This window comes from Dreissena polymorpha, chromosome 1 (assembly GCF_020536995.1).
Source record: "Dreissena polymorpha isolate Duluth1 chromosome 1, UMN_Dpol_1.0, whole genome shotgun sequence".
NCBI classification, from domain to species: Eukaryota; Metazoa; Mollusca; class Bivalvia; order Myida; family Dreissenidae; genus Dreissena; species Dreissena polymorpha.
In genome coordinates, this window is record NC_068355.1 from 26465722 (window position 1) to 26485625 (window position 19904).

The following is a 19904-nucleotide window of genomic DNA, read 5'->3' on the forward strand; positions in this document are numbered from 1 at the left end:
AACTGAATGATCTCAAAGCCCAAATTACAGCAATCATCTTAGAGGTCAACTTGTTATTATGTTGCAAAAAATATAACTGCTCAAGGGGAATTTTTTACAGTTAAACATTAGGCATTTTTTAAATATAAAGATTTTGAGATATTCTTTATAAATTATTAGGGCTGGAAGGAGGACATACTTTTTAAAACATTTATCCAATACTTAAGCAGTGTCTTTTCCGTTAACAATCCAGTCCGGTATTTGGCCCCATTCTGAATGGAACAAGACCTGTGTTTGTGAAACACAATGCCCACTACTGCCCTTTGAAGCCGCAAGGCAGCTATTTTAGAAAAAAAAAACCTTTGACCTTGAAAGATGAATTTGACCTTTCACAACTCAAACTGTCCAGCTCCATGAGATACACATGCATGCCAAATATCAAGTTGCTATCTTCAATATTGCAAAAGTTATGAACAACCTTAAAGTTTTGGGACAGACACACACATACAATGACAGACAGACAGGCTAAAAACAATATACCCCCAATCATTCGATCCGGGTCATACAAAATATACATTTTTCCCAAAAAGAGTACCTAAAAATTCCCAAATGAAGGTTTCGAAAAGACATTTTATTTTTTTTCAACATCTTGTTCATCTCCCATCCAGCCAAATTATAAGTCATTAGTACCTTAGTAAAATAATACTGAAAACACTTCTATCCCTAATTTGAAGCATTGTTTTTATTTTATAGCTAAGCAATCACAAGAGGGCCAAGATGGCGCTAGTTCGCTCACCTGAGGAGTCGTTTCATTCAACCGTTACCAAACGTTAAACTTGACCTAGATATTGTCCAGACAAACATCCTGGTCAAGTTTCATCATTATTGAACCAAAACTCTGGCGTATAGAGTCTTTTTGTTTTTGTAAGATTTGACCTGGTGACCCAAACTTTGCTTACAAAAAAAATATTGTGACAAAGATTCATAAAACCTGAAACAAAATTGTGAACTCTAGAGTGTTTTCAAGGATGTTGTATAATATAATGAAAATTTGGACACTCTAAGGGCAATAATTATGGCATTAATTATGTGATTTTGCTCATTATCAAACTTGACCGAGATCTTTCAGCAACTTTGATAAAGAATGCTTGACAAATGTGAATGCTGGAGTGTTTACAAACCAAATGTGGACAAGTGGACGGGCGGATAGCGGACAAAGACCAAACCTAAAATCTCACCTGAGCAATCAGGTGAGCTAAAAAGTGTGTTTCACCGATTTGAGCCATTTTCCAACTTGTCCGAGAAATCAATAAAACCAATGTATTGAGTAAGTTTCACGATGATTAGGCAAAAAATGTGACTTCTATAGTGTTCGATCACAAGGTTTCTCTCTAGTCAAATAAGAAAAACTACCCCACCCCCTGGCAGCCATGTTTTTTGACCGATTAGGACCATTTGCGAACTCATCTGAGATATATATAAAACCAATCTTTTCACCAAGTTTCATGATGATTGGGCAAAAAATGTGACTTCTAGAGTGTTCACAAGCTTTTTTTACTATATAAATATCAGAAAACTGCCCCCCCCCCCGGGCAGTCATGTTATTCAACTGACCGGAACCATTTTCGAAGTCAACTCTCATATCAAGAAAACAAATGTTCTGACCAAATTTAATGAAAATTGGGTCAAAAATGTGACTTCTAGAGTGTTCACATGTTTTTACTATATACATATAGAGAAAAATGCCCCGCCCACTGGCGGCCATGTGTTTTCACCGATCTAGACCATTTTTGAACTCGAGATATCAATAAAAACCAGTGTTTTGACCAACTTTCATGATGATTGGTAAAAAAATGTGACTTCTAGAGTGTTTACAAGGTTTCTCTATAGCCAAATAAGGAAAACTGCCCCGCCCACTGGCGGCCATGTTTTTTAACGGACTGGAACTACTTTCAAACTCAACCAACATATCATTAAGACAAACATTTTGACAAAGTTCCAAAAAGATTGGGCATGAAATGTGACTTCTACAGTGTTTACAAGGTTGGTTTTTTTTTACCTAGTGACCTAGTTTTTAACCCTGCACGACCCAGTTTCGAACTCAACCGAGATTTCATTTGGAAAAAGCTTTTGACCAAGTTTCATGAAGATCGGACAAAAAATGTGGTCTCTAGAGTGTTTACGAACAAATGTGAACGGACGGACGGACAGACGATGGACAAAGACCGGTCACACAAGCTCACCTGAGCAATTAGGTGAGCTAAAACAAGAACAACAGTATGAATATAAGCTGACCATTATTTAATCCTTGGATTAGGCATGTTTATTTATTAATAAATGAAGACCACGGGCAACGTGGTTAGGGCGTTTGCTTACAATGTCACTGGATAAAGCTGTAAAGTAACAAATATTTCGGGCACATATAGTTGTATACAAACAAACAATTCAATTTTAGAAAATAATTAATATATCTTTTATCATATAGCCATAATTATATAAATAGGATACTTGAATTTTGGAAATTACTAATGAATGTTTAATTATGAAAAATAAAATACAGGTTGCAGGATCATGTGACTGTTTGGGGTTCACAACTGAACGTTTATGGATGTAAACGCATAATGCAGTAAGTTGTGCTTTTTCAAATAACTTTATACAATTATTTATCTTAAGAATTTCAACTTGTTCATAAAAATACAGTTTTTTATGCTGCTTATCCCAATTAGAAATACAGTAGAATCAATTTATTAAATAAGCCTGTGTTCTTGGTCAAAAATTTGAGGTGTACATCATTCATTGACACAGGTATGCAGCACGCAGCTTGAAATTGTGTCACCAATTGCAGACGTATTAAAAAATTTATTCTTAAATCCAGGGTTTTTTGGGCCCGATTTTATAGCCGAAATTCGGCTATGTTTACAATCCCAAAAAGTATACTTTTTTCCCAAAATGTGGCAAAAAATTCCCAATTTCCAAAAAAAAAAAAATATTTTTTTTATATAAAAAGAAGTGTCTAATTCGTATTTTATCTTAATTTCAATTCAATTACATCTAACAAAGTATTATATGATTTTGTTCTTTTAGTTTGAATGATTACAAAGAGTTATATCATTTTTAGTATTTCCCTAATCAGTGGACTTTTAGTGTGGAAAATAAGCTAATGAGTTAATTTTCCCAATTTCATGAAAATGTTGATAAAATTCCCAATTCCAAAGCCATGGGCTATCTTCCCAAAAAGTGGGAAAAAAACTGTTAAATCGTAAGATATCGGCACAAACTAAAAGAAAAACTGTCTTTTATGCACTAAAGATTTTTACAACTTCATTTTAATAACTTGTGATAGTCTTAATGGTGTGCTTACATTAGCCAGCCAGTGTGTTAACCCCTGAAAAACCCAGTTGATCTAGCACCTTGAACAGTATAAATACAACAATACATTTTGATTAAAATATTTTTTGTAAAGCATAAGAAAAGAAGCATACAAATGTATACTTTAATGTGCATATGTTATTGCCTTTTGTACCAACAATGTGACTTGTAGGCAAAAAAACATTCTCCATAAGGCTGTTATACAAACAAGGGTTGTTTGTAAAACATGCATGCCTCCCATATGGGCTGTCAGTTGTTGTGGCAGCAATTGTGTGAATACGTTTTTTGTCACTTTGACCTTGACCTTTGACCTAGTGACCTGAAATTCAGTAGGGGTCATCTGCTGGTCATGATCAATATACCTATAAAGTTTCATGATCCTAGGCGTAATTATTATTGAGTTATCATCAGGAAACCATTTCACTGTTTCAAGTCACTGTGACCTTGACCTTTGACCTAGTGACCTGAAAATTTATAGGGGTCATCTGCCAGTCATGATCAATGTACCTATGAAGTTTCATGATCCTAGGCGGAAGCATTCTTGAGTTATCATCCAGAAACCATTTTACTATTTCGAGTCACTGTGACCTTGACCTTGACCAATAGTGACCTGAAAATCAATACGGGGTCATCTGTCAGTCATGCTCAATGTACCTATGAAGTTTCATGATCCTAGGCGTAAGCATTCTTGAGTTATCATCCAGAAACCATTTCACTGTTTCGAGTCACTGTGACCTTGACCTTTGACCTAGTGACCTGAAAATTTATAGGGGTCATCTGCCAGTCATGATCAATCTACCCATGAAGTTTCATGATCCTAGGCGCAAGCATTCTTGAGTTATCATCCGGAAACCATTTTACTGTTTCGAGTCACCGTGACCTTGACCTTTGACCTAGTGACCTGAAAATCAATAGGGGTCATTTGCCAGTCATGATCAATGTACCTATGAAGTTTCATGATCCTAGGCCTAAGCGTTCTTGGGTTATCATCCGGAAACCATCTGGTGGACGGACCGAGGGACGGACGGACAGACCGACCGACCGACATGTGCAAAACAATATAAATATCAGAGTACCACTTCTCACCGGGAATAATACTCGAATAAACCGTTAGTACAACAAACAGGTCAAATGAAAACAGCATAAAAGATGGGAATTGGTAGTAAATATGCTACAGGTTACGATGTCTCAAAGGTAAAAACTGGCTGACCCTTATTTGAGATGGATGACATTTAAATAAACAAATACTTCACTTTTAATTACATGTTATTTCTATTCTTTGATTCTCCTTGGTGTAAACTACTTACCGGCTTAAAATAAGTAATGTTTAGAAATTACTTCATTTGATGGGGGGGCATCTTTTGTAACAATAAGCGTGTCTACAATATTGTTATGTTTAATTTTACAACACATGACTCAAACTTCAAACTTGATCACAACAAAGAAAGAAGAACAATTATATATTATCAATAGAGTATAGAGTTGTTAATAAACAAGAAATTTGTCCACACTACGAATGCCCCCAACTGTAACTTTGTCACTACATAAAAGCATAACTGTGTAAATTTGTTTGAGGTATACATAGCCTTTCTTTATTTTATTTAACTATTAGTTTGCTGCATAACAGGTGTTTAATATTTAAATTTTGTTGTTTGTTACATATCGTCACCTTAATGCAAAACAGTGATAAGTCCATATTTCATTTTATAACAATCAGTTTTTTAACTTTCCTGTAAAATTTTACAGGAAAGTTAAAAAACTGATTGTTATAAAAGATTGAGCTTTTATTTTAACACTGTGAACATTTTTATACATTTTAAAAGAAAAAATATATTAAATAAAATGTATTTCAGTATATCGCTACCAAGTATTATTATATTAATTGATCAATTTGCACATAACTTCATTTGACACTGAAATAATTTTAGTGCGATACTGTAACAAGTGCACTTATTACTACTGGACGTTCTTTGTGCAATAACTGAATAAGGTAAGTAATTATGGTTTTACTTAAACAATTTACTGATTTTGTTGTAAAACCAAGATTAAAATGTTTAAGGATATTGAATACAAAATAATGTTTACACCAATTTTGATGTTGGAAGCAAAATTGTGAGTACTTGGGTTCTGCCATGCCTAGCATTATGAATCTTTTCAAGATGAAATGAATACATTTTCATTTTTAAAGAAACATCTTGCAAATTAATAAAAAAACACATGTATTGCTTGATAATTGATAATCAACTTTAAACAATAATATTACACTGGTACATGAATTTCATTTAACATAATTATATGGTCCCCTACCGGTGAAACTCCACTTTTGTCAGAATTTTATTTTTATTTGCTGCCATAGCAACCAGAATTCTTGATGTAGGAACAAAATGAAATGACATGCATAATCTCCATATTGCCATCAATCCATGTTTAAAGTTTCGTGAGAACATATGAAGAACTTATCACAGTTCCAGAAAAGTGTGACGGACAGACTGACTGACTGACTGACACACAGAGCGCAAACCATAAGTCCCCTCCGGTTTCAGCGGAAGGGAACAATAATTTCATTGGAACAGGCACAAATTGAGGAGTATGACAACATCACCATACATTGATACAGTATACTTCGGCTAATATTATTTAATGTGAGTTAAATACAATTTGTCATATTTGAATGACAAAAAGTTAAACAAATGAGACAAACAAGACATCTTTTACTACATGGCTTTTTCTTCTATATTGATGAATCCTTACAATTCAATGGCTTCACCTTGGCTGTCAAGTTGACAGTACTATCATCTTGAATTTTACAGTTACACTCCCAGTATTTAAGTATTGATATATAAAAGAGGCTACTGATAAGCCCACATACACTTTTAATAAAACTGGAGAATTTTGTTGCACTTTTTCAACTTAAAGAAGATATAAAGTCAAGTTTTGTTTTTAAAGTTTGTTGCAAAATACCATGATATCTTACAAAACACTTCAGGAAAAAATATCAAGCGCAGTTTAATTATCCTGAGAGATATAAAATAATAATAAATCTCTGATTATACTCCTTTTAATTTACGTTTGGGCATAATGCCTTTATCAATATAATGGAAATTATATGTTAACTACATTTAACATCTTTTGACCGCACAATTTAAATAACAATGAAAATGTTTTTAATCGTTAAATGACCTTGTACATGATGATGTCATAAATGACGTTATATAAAATGGTCCCAAATTTTTAAAAATTCACCAAAAATGAAAAGACTTTAAATACTTTCATAATATGTTCATATGGTTATTATGACGCTGCAATGATTTTCGACTATTGCATGTATTTATAATCATTTATATATTATTTTATCGATTCAAAACCACTTCATACCAGGTTTTCGTATTAGCCTCGATCAAAAGTATATTTCAATGAATTTATGTAAAGTTTATTTCTCGCTATACGATTTATATGCAAAACCTCGATCTATTCCACGAATGGAGAATTAAATTCATCCCTTGCACAATTAGGATTTCATTTTAGCTTTATTACACAACTAGCAATTAATTTATCTTATAAAGTAAAGGTGTGCATGTTTTGCACCTGGCTCGTGCAGTGTTGGTATGTTTTGTTTTTTTCTTCACAAATATAAGAATTTCGTTAATTCATTCGGTTTCATTGGCGGAAAATTTTCTCAAGCCTTTATTGGACACTAACAAAGGTCTTTTCACCTTAAATGATTTTTTACATACCACCAGCAGAACCGAATTAATGCACTTCATTTATTCTCGTGGCTGATTTGAGCATATTCCCCCAGAACATTGACAACATCACCGCGTCTTTGTAGGATAGGATGTAACACTGTTAAGTGTATGGAGATGCAGCCTACTCTCTTCATGTTCAAACGAATCGTAGACACACGTTTTGACCCAGTTACTATTATGCATAGCCAGACTTTCCGCGTCAGTGCTGGATCAATAAATCGTCAGGGGGAAGACGGAATGTACAATCAATAAATGCCGTATGTTGACACAGTATTGGTTGTAATATATCAACTAACACGAAATTGAAAGAAATGAATGAAAACCTATTGGTAAATGCCATGTGTCTTGTATTTTGAGACAACACTGCCGAAATAGTATAGGGTACATGATAGCAGGGAAATAAGACGTATGCAAGCCAAAACAGGCTACCGTCATTGCCAGTTTGCTTAAAATAACAATGTATGACTTCAATTTTCAAAACAGGCTACCGTCATTGCCAGTTTGCTTAAAATAACACTGTTTGACTTCAATTTTCTATCGGAAAGTATCGTGGTTTGATGTTGGCAAAAATGGGTCTTATGCAATATGCTGTCTGCGTAGCTCCAGTCCAGCCTGTGCATCCGCGCAGTCTTGTCAGGACATGCATACTGACTTGACTACTTCAGAGATACCACAAAACAGTGCATGCTTTTTTAAAGCGGAAAGCGTAGACCCTCACTAGACTGCACAAGTTCACATGCTTGACATGAGCTACGCTGAGTGGCTGCTTATGCCATACGACCAATTTTCGCTTGACGATGATGTAACAGTGTTATTTGAATGTATGAAAACAAAACGAGTCTTAATCAAATATCATCATACCATATGTTTTGATTACAAAGAAATATATTTATAATTAACCGTGTGAGGACACCCATGATGTGATCACGTGTTGTAAAATCTCTATCTACGAACACTATTTTCTGATGTAATATACCTGCACTTCAAACATTTCATGCGGTGGACATGCCACTTTAAAGTGAAAAGAAAACACAAACAAGGGCTGTTTGTAAAATATACATGCCCCCCATATGGGCTGTCCGTTGTAGTGGCAGCCATTGTGTGAATACGATTTTTGTCACTGTGACCTTGACCTTTGACCTAGTGACCTGAAAATCAATAGGGGTCATCTGCGGGTCACGATCAATGTACCTATGAAGTGTCATGATCCTAGTCAAAAGCGTTCTTGAGTTATCATCCGAAAATCATTTTACTATTTCGGGTCACCGTGACCTTTGACCTTGTGACCTCAAAATCAATAGGGGTCATCTGCAAGTCATGTTCAATCTACCTATGAAGTTTCATGATCCTAGGTGTATGCGTTCTTGAGTTATCATCCGAAAACCATTTTACTATTTCGGGTCACCGTGACCTTGACCTTTGACCTAGTGCCCTTAAAATCAATAGGGGTCATCTGCGAGTCATGATTAATCTACCCATGAAGTTTCATGATCCTAGGCGTATGCGTTCTTGAGTTATCATCCGAAAACCATTTTACTATTTCGGGTCACCGTGACCTTGACCTTTGACCTAGTGACCTCAAAATCAATAGGGGTCATCTGCAAGTCATGATCAATCTACCCATGTAGTTTCATGATCCTAGGCATATGCGTTCTTGAATTACCATCAGAAAATCATTTTACTATTTCTGGTCACCGTGACCTCGACCTTTGACCTAGTGACCTCAAAATTAATAGGGGTCATCTGCGAGTCATGATCAATGTACCTATGAAGTTTCATGATCCTAGGCCCAAGCGTTCTTGAGTTATCGTCTGACAACCACCTGGTGGACGGACCGACAGACCGACCGACCGACATGAGCAAAGCAATATACCCCTCTTCTTCGAAGGGGGGCATAAAAACATAAACCTTTGTTTTAATTAAATAACACAGAAACGTCAATTTTCTACATTTTTTCAAAGTCGGGATATAAGTCGAATTTCTTTTTAAAAGATATTTCTTGTTTATCGATATAGTCTAAATGTTCTTTTAAGTTTTGTTATAGACATGTATTAAGCTAAAATTCCTATTCATAAAACTGTGTCTTCCAATAAATGGTGTTGATTGCTTTAGAGAAAAGAAATTGCAAAAATAAAATATTGATTATACTGTAACTTCTACGAAACTGTAACTTTTACGGACAAAACACTGGTTATAGAAATAGTGGACCAAAACAAACATGAGTAGTGGAAAGTGCTTTGTTTTTATCACAACAACCACAATGCGACACTTTACACGATATTAAATTTAATAAGCCTGACAATATAAAGGCATCGCAATAAATTAACCAGACACCCGGTTACAATTTAGAGGAACATTTACACTTTAACTTTAAAATACCCTTAGAGCTATTCCAGTTAAACATATATCCCACCCCAGGACGGCAAAATAAAGAAATTCTATTGGGGATGGGTTTCTTCATATTTTGCTTCTGAAGTTGGGGGTGTTATAACTTCTGTTTAATTCTGTTCGGGGCATCATTTCTATTTTGCTTTTAACCCTATTTGCCAACTTAAAATGGACTACATTACAGCTATCACGAAACCAACAAAGTCCGCCGCTATGCCGCAGAAGGATTCATTTGTTTTCGAATTTTCTCTGCATCCACAACAAGTATTCACTCCGCATCATGCCCCAGCACTCGTGCCTTTTACAATTTAACCAGTCGCAGTTATAATAGATGTCTTAACATTATGGAGAAGTAACCAAAGTTTCAATACACAATTTTAATCAGATCGGTTGCTTGATAAATGCACTCATCAAATACACGACAAATATCGGTTAACAAGTCAAAACAAACCGTATTACGACCGACTTGGCTGCACACAGTATATCGGTTTACCAAGTATAAACAAACCGTATTACGACCGACTTGGCTGCACATAGTTTATCGCTTTACCAAGTCAAAACAAACCGTATTATGACCGACTTGGCTACGCATACATAGTATATCGGTTTACCAAGTCAAAACAAACCGTATTACGACCGACTTGGCTACAAATAGTTATATTTGCAAGTAACTATCGTAAAGTAATTAGTGCGAACATTGCACGATCATAGTTACACATCGTATCAATAAACTTGTATTGAAAGGATATCTTATATTTAAAAAGATTTACAATATTGAACATTGCACGATCATAGTTACACATCGTATCAATAAACTTGTATTGACAGGATATCTTATATCTTCAGAAGATTTACAATATTGAACATTGCACGATCATAGTTACACATCGTATCAATAAACTTGTATCGAAAGGATATCTTATATCTTCAGAAGATTTACATTATTGAACATTGCACGATCATAGTTGCACATCGTATCAATAAACTTGTATCGAAAGGATATCTTATATCTTCAGAAGATTTACAATATTGAACATTGCATGATTGTTACACATCGTATCAATAAACTTGTATCGAAAGGATATCTTATATCTTCAGAAGATTTACAATATTGAACATTGCACTATCATAGTTACACATCATATCAATAAACTTGTATCGAAAGGATATCTTATATCTTCAGAAGATTTACAATATTGAACATTGCACGATCATAGTTACACATCGTATCAATAAACTTGTATCGAAAGGATATCTTATATCTTCAGAAGATTTACAAAATTGAACATTGCACGATCATAGTTACACATTGTATCAATAAACTTGTATTGAAACATCCGGAAACCATTTTACTATTTCGGGTCACCGTGACCTTGACCTTTTACCTAGTGACCTCAAAATCAATAGGGGTCATCCGCGAGTCATGATCAATCTACCCATGAAGTTTCATGATCCTAGGCGTATGCGTTCTTGAGTTATCATCCGGAAACCATTTTACTATTTCGGGTCACCGTGACCTTGACCTTTGACCTAGTGACCTCAAAATCAATAGGGGTCATCTGCAAGTCATGATCAATGTACCTATGAAGTTTCATGATCCTAGGCCCAAGCATTCTTGAGTTATCGTCTGACAACCACCTGGTGGACGGACCGACCAACCGACCGACAGACAGACCGACACGAGCAAAGCAATATACCCCCTCTTCTTCGAAGGGTGGCATAAAAATTTAAGGATACCCTAATAAGGGCTTATGATGGACAAATACATTTGCTTTAAGAGGGGAATGTGCTAGATTCATACAATAATTCAGATGGTATTGATAACCAATTGTTTTCCATGAAAATAAGCTTGAAAATAAACAATTACTCGTTTTGAAAAAAATATTTATTAGATATGATTCTACAAGTCCGCACTAACCGAATCCCGGCTTTGATCCAAGAATTTGTTACATTAGAAGTGTATTGTTAACATGTTCGACACAAGGGTTTTAGTTATACTGTGATCTAGTTGTATCTCTAATTCAAATCAGACGTTATAAACAATGACAAGGAAATAAGCTAAGTATTGTTGAGTATCTCACACAATGGTTCATGTGATATGCTACTCTGATAGCAATCTCGAAAACACCCAGTCAGGGAATTTATTATTTCTTTAAAAATAATACATCAAATAAAGGAATGTTTTGTTTTGTTATTGTGATTAAACAACCACCGAATCCGAAAGAGGACGTTTTTATGCGTGTTTTGCAAAGCTTCAAATGACAGATATCTAGACACACAATCTGCATAATTCAATATGGACTAGCATACCACATGAAACAAAAACTGCCTATCCCTGCACAAACATGACACCTTTTGCACAATGCTATCTGAAGCATCAGGAAGTAAACATTAATTTCTTTAGTTATTTTTTTACAGTTTGTAGTTATGCTCACAGTGTTATTTTTCACTTATAGGGGAATGGTGGCGGGGCCCGCCCAAAGGGGAAAAAATGCGTCGTTTTTAGGAAAAGGCGAAAATTAAAAATTCACTTGTTTATATGTAATGATGTTATTATATTAATACACATGTTTGTATGAATATAATATTCACAGCTGAATGTCTTTGTCCTTTTGCTTAAAATTAAAATATATATCAATGATTTTTTCAACATTAAAGTTTCTGACAGTTCAGCCTTCATGCACTGTCTCAGTTTTCTTAGCCATTTAAAGTCTAATTGGGATCTTTCAAATCAATAAAATGGCAAATTTAAGCATTTTTTATCAATAAAATGGACCAAACTGGAATGATTTTATCAACAAATATTGACACAATATAGATACATCAGGCCTTTTCTTTGCCATTTTTGGGAGAAAAATGCAATTAATGTGAAAAGTCCACTGATTTGGGAAAAACTATTTAATACAACTCTTTATAATTATTCAAAATAATATAAATTAAAGCTATAGCCTCTAAACCTATAAGTTTGTGCACCTTAAACTTCAAAGGCATATCTTTCATGAAAAATCATTAGACAATAACTAAACTTGATATATACTTGAATATTTATCTTTTGTTTAACAAATAACAAGTGAAATATGTGGGCTGACAGATATTAATAATGGAGTTACGTACCTTTAAACATTCTTGAACATCGTAGTCTGCGTCACACAGAATTACCCTATAAGATCGTGCACCGATTTTGATGACGTCACAGCGAAGCCTTGGGATGTGTTTATATTACCCGATATATGTTTTTGTGAATATGTGTTTATTTGCAATAAATATGTGTTGGTTTAGATGAATTTCATGAATAAACTGTATTGAAAAGAATGGTTTTAACAAAACTGGTCTTCATAAAAACGAAATATGAGCTGTGATTACTGTATTCAGAGGTCTAGATAAAGTGTATTTACTTACGGAAAAAAGCTAAATAAAATTCTATTCACAATGGGGGCATGAAAAGCTGTCAGCCCTTCTAATGACAGTTGTTTTGTGACAAAATCCCAAATTGACACAGTGAGAACATTTATCGCAATAGACCGGTCATGATCTTAACGTATGTATGGTCTCGTGTCATCATTTGGTGGTAAATTTTTTTGCATACACAGCATACTTTAATCGTATTGTAATGTAAAGTACAGAGAGCACAATACAAATTCGAGACGGGCTTCCAGGTGAAACTACTCTGACAACATTTCATGATCAAAACATTGACAAACATAGCCGTCTGGTGAAGGAAATGTGCAGATTTTAAACATTGTTTAGGCTATTTCTTTGGAACAAGGTCAGAAAAACGGATAATTTATATCATACTTATTGTTTTTTCCTCATGATTATTGTCTTATCGGCTGTGGAAATTCTCGCGTTACAAAAGTGAACAGTTTTCGGGCACGTGCGTTCGAATGTTGCTTAGAAGTTTACGTCATAAAAAAGTACACGATTTTATAGGGCTGCACGAAGTTATAGGAATAGAGGATATACTTTTTTAGTTGTTTATGAAATAAATTTGAGATATATTTATCATGATTATGAGACAGTTTCTTTCTAAAAAAAAAAAATAATAATATTTTTTTTTATTTGTTTTAACTTCTTGAGGGGATTTTTTTTTAGGGGAATGGGGACGAATATCGGCCCCGAAATTGCCATAAAAAAACACTGGCTCAGCAAAAGAAGACGCAAAGGGCAATAACCCTAATAACGGTACTTAAAGAGTTATGGTTCTTGTAACCTGCCCCTGGTCACAATTTATTGGTATTGATTTAAATACTTTTGACCTAATGACCCTGAAATTAATAGTTATCTTCCTTCTCTCCCAACAGCATACCAATAGAAATGATTTTAAGTACAAGTGTTCTGTATATATTTCTTTATTACAAATAACACAAACTATGCAATTATTTAACAATGTTTGACAAAACGCCAATCAAATGAACCACTATGATTGCTTGTTTCAGTAGCAGCGAAACAATGCCTGTACAATTTTGTAAGGTCCAGCCTGTTGAGAACGAATTTGTTGCTGATGTTCGTTAATTGCTTAAAATCTTGTACGCATTGTAAAAATAATGACAATGTCTTTAAACGAGCGTTTTACAGCACCAACGCTCTTTCTGCAGGTGAACATGATTTTTAGATGGAAGACAATAAAAAAGAAATAACATTGTACAGCGCAAATTACAAAAAAAAACAACACAATCCAATGAATGACTGAAATTATATAAAAAGGATGTATACATGAAAAGCTTGTGTCATGCAGAAAACGTTTTGTATACAACATATTTTTCTTGGAAATGTATGTAATGAATGTCATAGAACGAGTGTTTGTTAAAGGGATTAAACTTGCAAATAATACTTTGCTAGACATTTATGAAATAAGATTGAGATATAATGATCATTTGATACTCTTTGCTTTTGGGATCATGTCCGTTAAACAGACTTGTTTAAATTGCAGAAAAAAAAACTTGACCATTAGACTCCGGTGTAATAAAAAACAATTCAAGGTTGTTATATTAACTGACCTCTAATGCCAGGAGACCGCTTAATTCAAGTTACCACTAAGTCAGGTTGGACTGAACATAAAATACAATACTTTAAAATGATTCAATTAATCAACATATAATATGTATACATAATTGTAATAATGTACATGACAGCTGAGACCAATGCTCAACAGAAAATAATGTAGAAGTAACAGAAAATTTATCTTGTAAATCTAGTGAGTACTACAATATAATATCGCACATGTTAGTGCTTGAAATGAAACAAGAAACTGTTGTTTAAAAAGAGTAAAGGCTCAGGCTCATGGACAATTGTGTACACATAAACTGGAACACTAAAAGTGTATTGATTTTGAAAGCTGAGTTTGAAATGTAGTTTTCATTTAATTTTTATGTTCCAGATACAATAGTCTTGCATTAAACCCTTCGTTTACATTAGTTCAGGAAGTGTTCAGGACAGTGTATGACAATTATTCAATATGGCAATTGATTTGAATATCCTCATTACATATGTTTTGCTGACAGTGAACTGACATCACACTATATATAAAATGACATACTGGACATACAGTCATCACACTAGACATACAATGACATACTGGACATACAGTCATCATACTAGACATACACTGACATACTGGACATACTGGACATACAGTGATCACACTAGACATACAATGACATACTGGACATACAGTCATCACACGATATATAAAAAGACATACTGGACATACAGTCATCACACTAGACATACAATGACATACCGGACATACAGTCATCACACTAGACATACACTGACATACTGGACATACAGTCATCACACGATATATAAAATGACATACTGGACATACAGTCATCACACTAGACATACACTGACATACTGGGCATACAGTCATCAAACTAGACATACAATGACATACTGGACATACAGTCATCACACTGGACATACAATGACATACTGGACATACAGTCATCACACTAGACAAACATTGACATACTGAACATACAGTCATCACACTAGACATACAATGACATACTGGACATACAGTCATCACACTGGACATACAACGACATACTGAACATGCATTCATCACACTAGACATACAATGACATACTGGACATACAGTGATCAAACTAGACATACAATGACATACTGGATATACAGTCATCACACTAGACATACAATGGCATACTGGACATACAGTCATCACACTAGACATACAATGTCATACTTGACATGCAGTCATCACACTAGACATACAATGACATACTTGACATACAGTCATCACACTAGACATACAATGACATACTGGACATACAGTCATCACACTAGACATACAATGACATACTGGACATACAGTCGTAACCCAGAACATACAATGGCACACTGGACATACAGTCATTACACTAGACATACAATGATACTCAAAATTCAAGCTAAAGTCATTCAGTTCAATATCTGGCTATACTGTAGCTATACAGTGACTTCAGAGTGGACAACTCAAAATTCAAGCTAAAGTCATTCAGTTCAAGACCTGGCTATACTATAGCTATACAGTGACTTCAGAGTGGACAACTCAAAATTCAAGCTAAAGATATTCAGTTCAAGATCTGGCTATATTGTAGCTATACAGTGACTTCAGAGTGGACAACTCAAAATTCGAGGTAAAGTCATTCATTTCAAGACCTTGCTATACTATAGCTATACAGTGGCTTCAGAGTGGACAACTCAAAATTCAAGCTAAAGTCATTCAGTTCAAGACTGTAGCTATACAGTGACTTCAGAGTGGACAACTCAAAATTCAAGCTGAAGTCATTCAGTTCAAGACCTGGCTAAACTGTAGCTATACAGTGACTTCAAAGTGGACAACTCAAAATTCAAACTTAAATCATTAATTTCAAGATCTGGTTATACTGCAGCTATACAGTGACTTCAGAGTGGACAACTAAAAATTCAAGATAATGTCATTCAGTTCAAGACCTGGTTATACTGTCACTATACAGTGACTTCGAAGTGGACAACTCAACATTCAAGCTAAAGTCATTCAGTTCAAGACCTGGCGATACTGTAGCTATATAGCGACTTCAGAGTGGACAACTCAAAATTAAAGCTAGTCATTCAGTTCAAGACCTGGCTATACTATAGCTATACAGTAACTTCAGAGTGGACAACTCATAATTCAAGCTAAAGTCATTCAGTTCAAGACCTGGCTATTCTGTAGCTATACAGTGACTTCAGAGTGGACAAATCAAAATTCAAGCTAAAGTCATTCAGTTCAAGACCTGGCTATACTGTAGCTATACAGTGACTTCAGAGTGGACAAATCAAAATTCAAGCTAAAGTCATTCAGTTCAAGACCTGGCTATACTATAGCTATACAGTAACTTCAGAGTGGACAACTTCAAGCTAAAGTCATTCAGTTCAAGACCTGGCTATACTGTAGCTATACAGTGACTTCAGAGAGGACAACTCAAAATTCAAGCTAGTCATTCAGTTCAAGACCTGGCTATACTGTAGCTATACAGTGACTTCAGAGTGGACAACTCAGAATTCAAGCTTAAGTCATTCAGTTCAAAACCTGGCTATACTGTCGCTATACAGTGACTTCAGAGTGGACAACTCAAAATTCAAGCTTAAGTCATTCAGTTCAAGACTGTACCTATACTGTCGCTATACGGTGACTTCAGAGTGGACAACTCAAAATTTAAGCTAAAGTCATTCAGTTCAAGACCTGGCTATACTGTAGCTATACAGTGACTTCAGAGTGGACAACTCAAAATTCAAGCTAAAGTCATTCAGTTCAAGACCTGGCAATACTTAAGCTATACAGTGACTTCAGAGTGGACAACTCAACATTCAAGCTAAAGTCATTCAGTTCAAGACCTGGCTATACTGTAGCTATACATTGACTTTAAAGTGGACAACTTAAAATTCAAGCTAAAGTCATTCAGTTCAAAACCTGGCTATACTGTCGCTATACAGTGACTTCAGAGTGGACAACTCAAAATTCAAGCTTAAGTCATTCAGTTCAAGACTGTAGCTATACAGTGACTTCAGAGTGGACAACACATTATTCAAGCTAAAGTTATTCAGTTCAAGACCTGGCTATACTGTAGCTATACAGTGACTTCAGAGTAGACAACTCAAAATTCAAGCTAAAGTCATTCAGTTCAAGACCTGGCTATACTGTAGCTATACAGTGACTACCGAGTGGACAACTCAAAGTTCAAGCTCAAGTCATTCAGTTCAAGACTGTAGCTATACAGTGACTTCAGAGTGGACAACTCAACATTCAAGCTAGTCATTCAGTTCAAGACCTAGCTATACTGTTGCTATACAGTGACTTCAGAGTGGACAACTCAAAATTCAAGCTAAAGTGATTCAGTTCAAGACCTGGCTTTACTGTAGCTATACAGTGACTTCAGAGTGGACAACTCAAAATTTCAGTTTCTTATAGTGACTATTGGAATTTATTTTACAGTGTGTGTTTTCAGCCCAAAGTAGTCATATTTTCATGAGTAAAGGAATAAATATGCATTTAAAATACCAAACAATAATTAAGATTGAACAAGAGCATCACATAACTGGTGCCATGCTCGGCTGCTGGAGCAGTTTTGAATAAATGAAAGCTTGTCAGAATTTTTTTTAAGAGGTCACAGTGACCTTGACCTTTGACCTAGTGACAAAAAACTGGGTGTAGCATGTAGAACTCATCAAGGTGCAGCTACATATGAAGTGTCAAAGTTGTAGGTTGCAGCACTTTGATTTTATGTTAAGGTTTTAGAACAATGCAGATGGCGGACGACAAGCTGGCTATGACAATACCTCAAGTTTCTCCAAAAAAAGCCGAGCTAAAAAATTGAAAGTATGGATTTTCATTGCAAAACAATTCTATTAGAATTACCATTTTGCATTTGTGAGTTCCATTACAAAATACAAATCAAGAACTGACATTTCTGACTCGATTAGGCGATCACTTAATTTTATAGTGAAATAAAGTTTGGTACGTGCTATGACACAAAAACCCTTTAAAGAATACTGATATAAAGAAGGGCTGTTTGTAAAACATTCATGCCCCCCATATGAGCTGTCAGTTGTAGTGGCAGCCATTGTGTGAATACGTGTTTTGGCAATGTGACCTTGACCTTTGGCCTAGTGACCTGAATATCAATAGGGGTCATATGCGATTCATGATCAATGTACCTATGATGTTTAATGATTCTAGGCGTAAGCTTTCTTTATTTATCATTCGGAAACCATTTTACTGTGTGGGAGTCACAGTGACCTTGACCTTGTGACCTGAAAGTCAATAGGGGTCATTTGCGAGTCATAATCACTGTTCCTATGAAGTTTCATGATCCTAGGCATAAGCGTTCTTGAGTTAACATCAGGAATCCATTTTTCTAAGTTGAGTCACTGTGACCTTGACCTGTGACCTTGACCTGTGACCTAGTGACCTGAAAATCAATAGGGGTCATCTGCGAGTAATGATCAATCTACCTATGAAGTTTTATGATCCTAGCCATTAGCGTTCTTGAGTTATCATCCGGAAACCGTTATACTTCTTCAAGTCACCGTGACCTTGACCTTTGACCTAGTGACCTGAAAATCTATAGGGGTCATCTGCGAGTCATGATCAATGTACCTGTCAAGTTTGGTGATCCTAGGCGTAAGCATTCTTGACTTATCATCCGGAAACCATTTTACTGTTTCGGGTCACCATGACCTTGACCTTTGACCTAGTGACCTAAAAATCAATAGGGGTCATCTGCGAGTCATGATCAATGTACCTTTCAAGTTTCATGATGCTAGGCATAAGCGTTCTTGAGTTATCATCCGGAAACCATTTTACTATTTCGGGTCACCGTGACCTTGTCCTTTGACCTTGTCACATGAAAATCAACAGGGGTCATCTGCAAGTCATGATCAATGTACCTATGAAGTTTCATGATCCTAGGCGCAAGCATTCTTGAGTTATTATTCGGAAACGATTTTACTATTTCAGGTCACCGTGACCTTGACCTTAGACCTAGTGACCTGAAAATCAATAGGGGTCATCTGCGAGTCATGACCAATGTACCTATGAAGTTTCATGATCCTATGCCTAAGCGTTCTTGAGTTATTATCCGGAAACCATCTGGTGGACAAACATACATACGGAGGGACTGACGTGAGCAAAACAATATACCCCCTCTTCTTCGAAGGGGAGCATAATAAGCTTCCCGCCTATGTAGAATTAAAGGTTTAGTTCAGTTAAGGATAGACCACTATTTGCAGTGGTGTTTGAAAATTATCCCAATACAGTCGATGAATGATATTTCCTTTACATTAGATCTGTAAACAAAGAAACCAGATGATCAACATTTAGTTTACTGTATTAAAAAAACACTTGCTGAAGACATTATAAGAAAGATATTCTTTAAGTGTTAAACATGCAAAATTGTA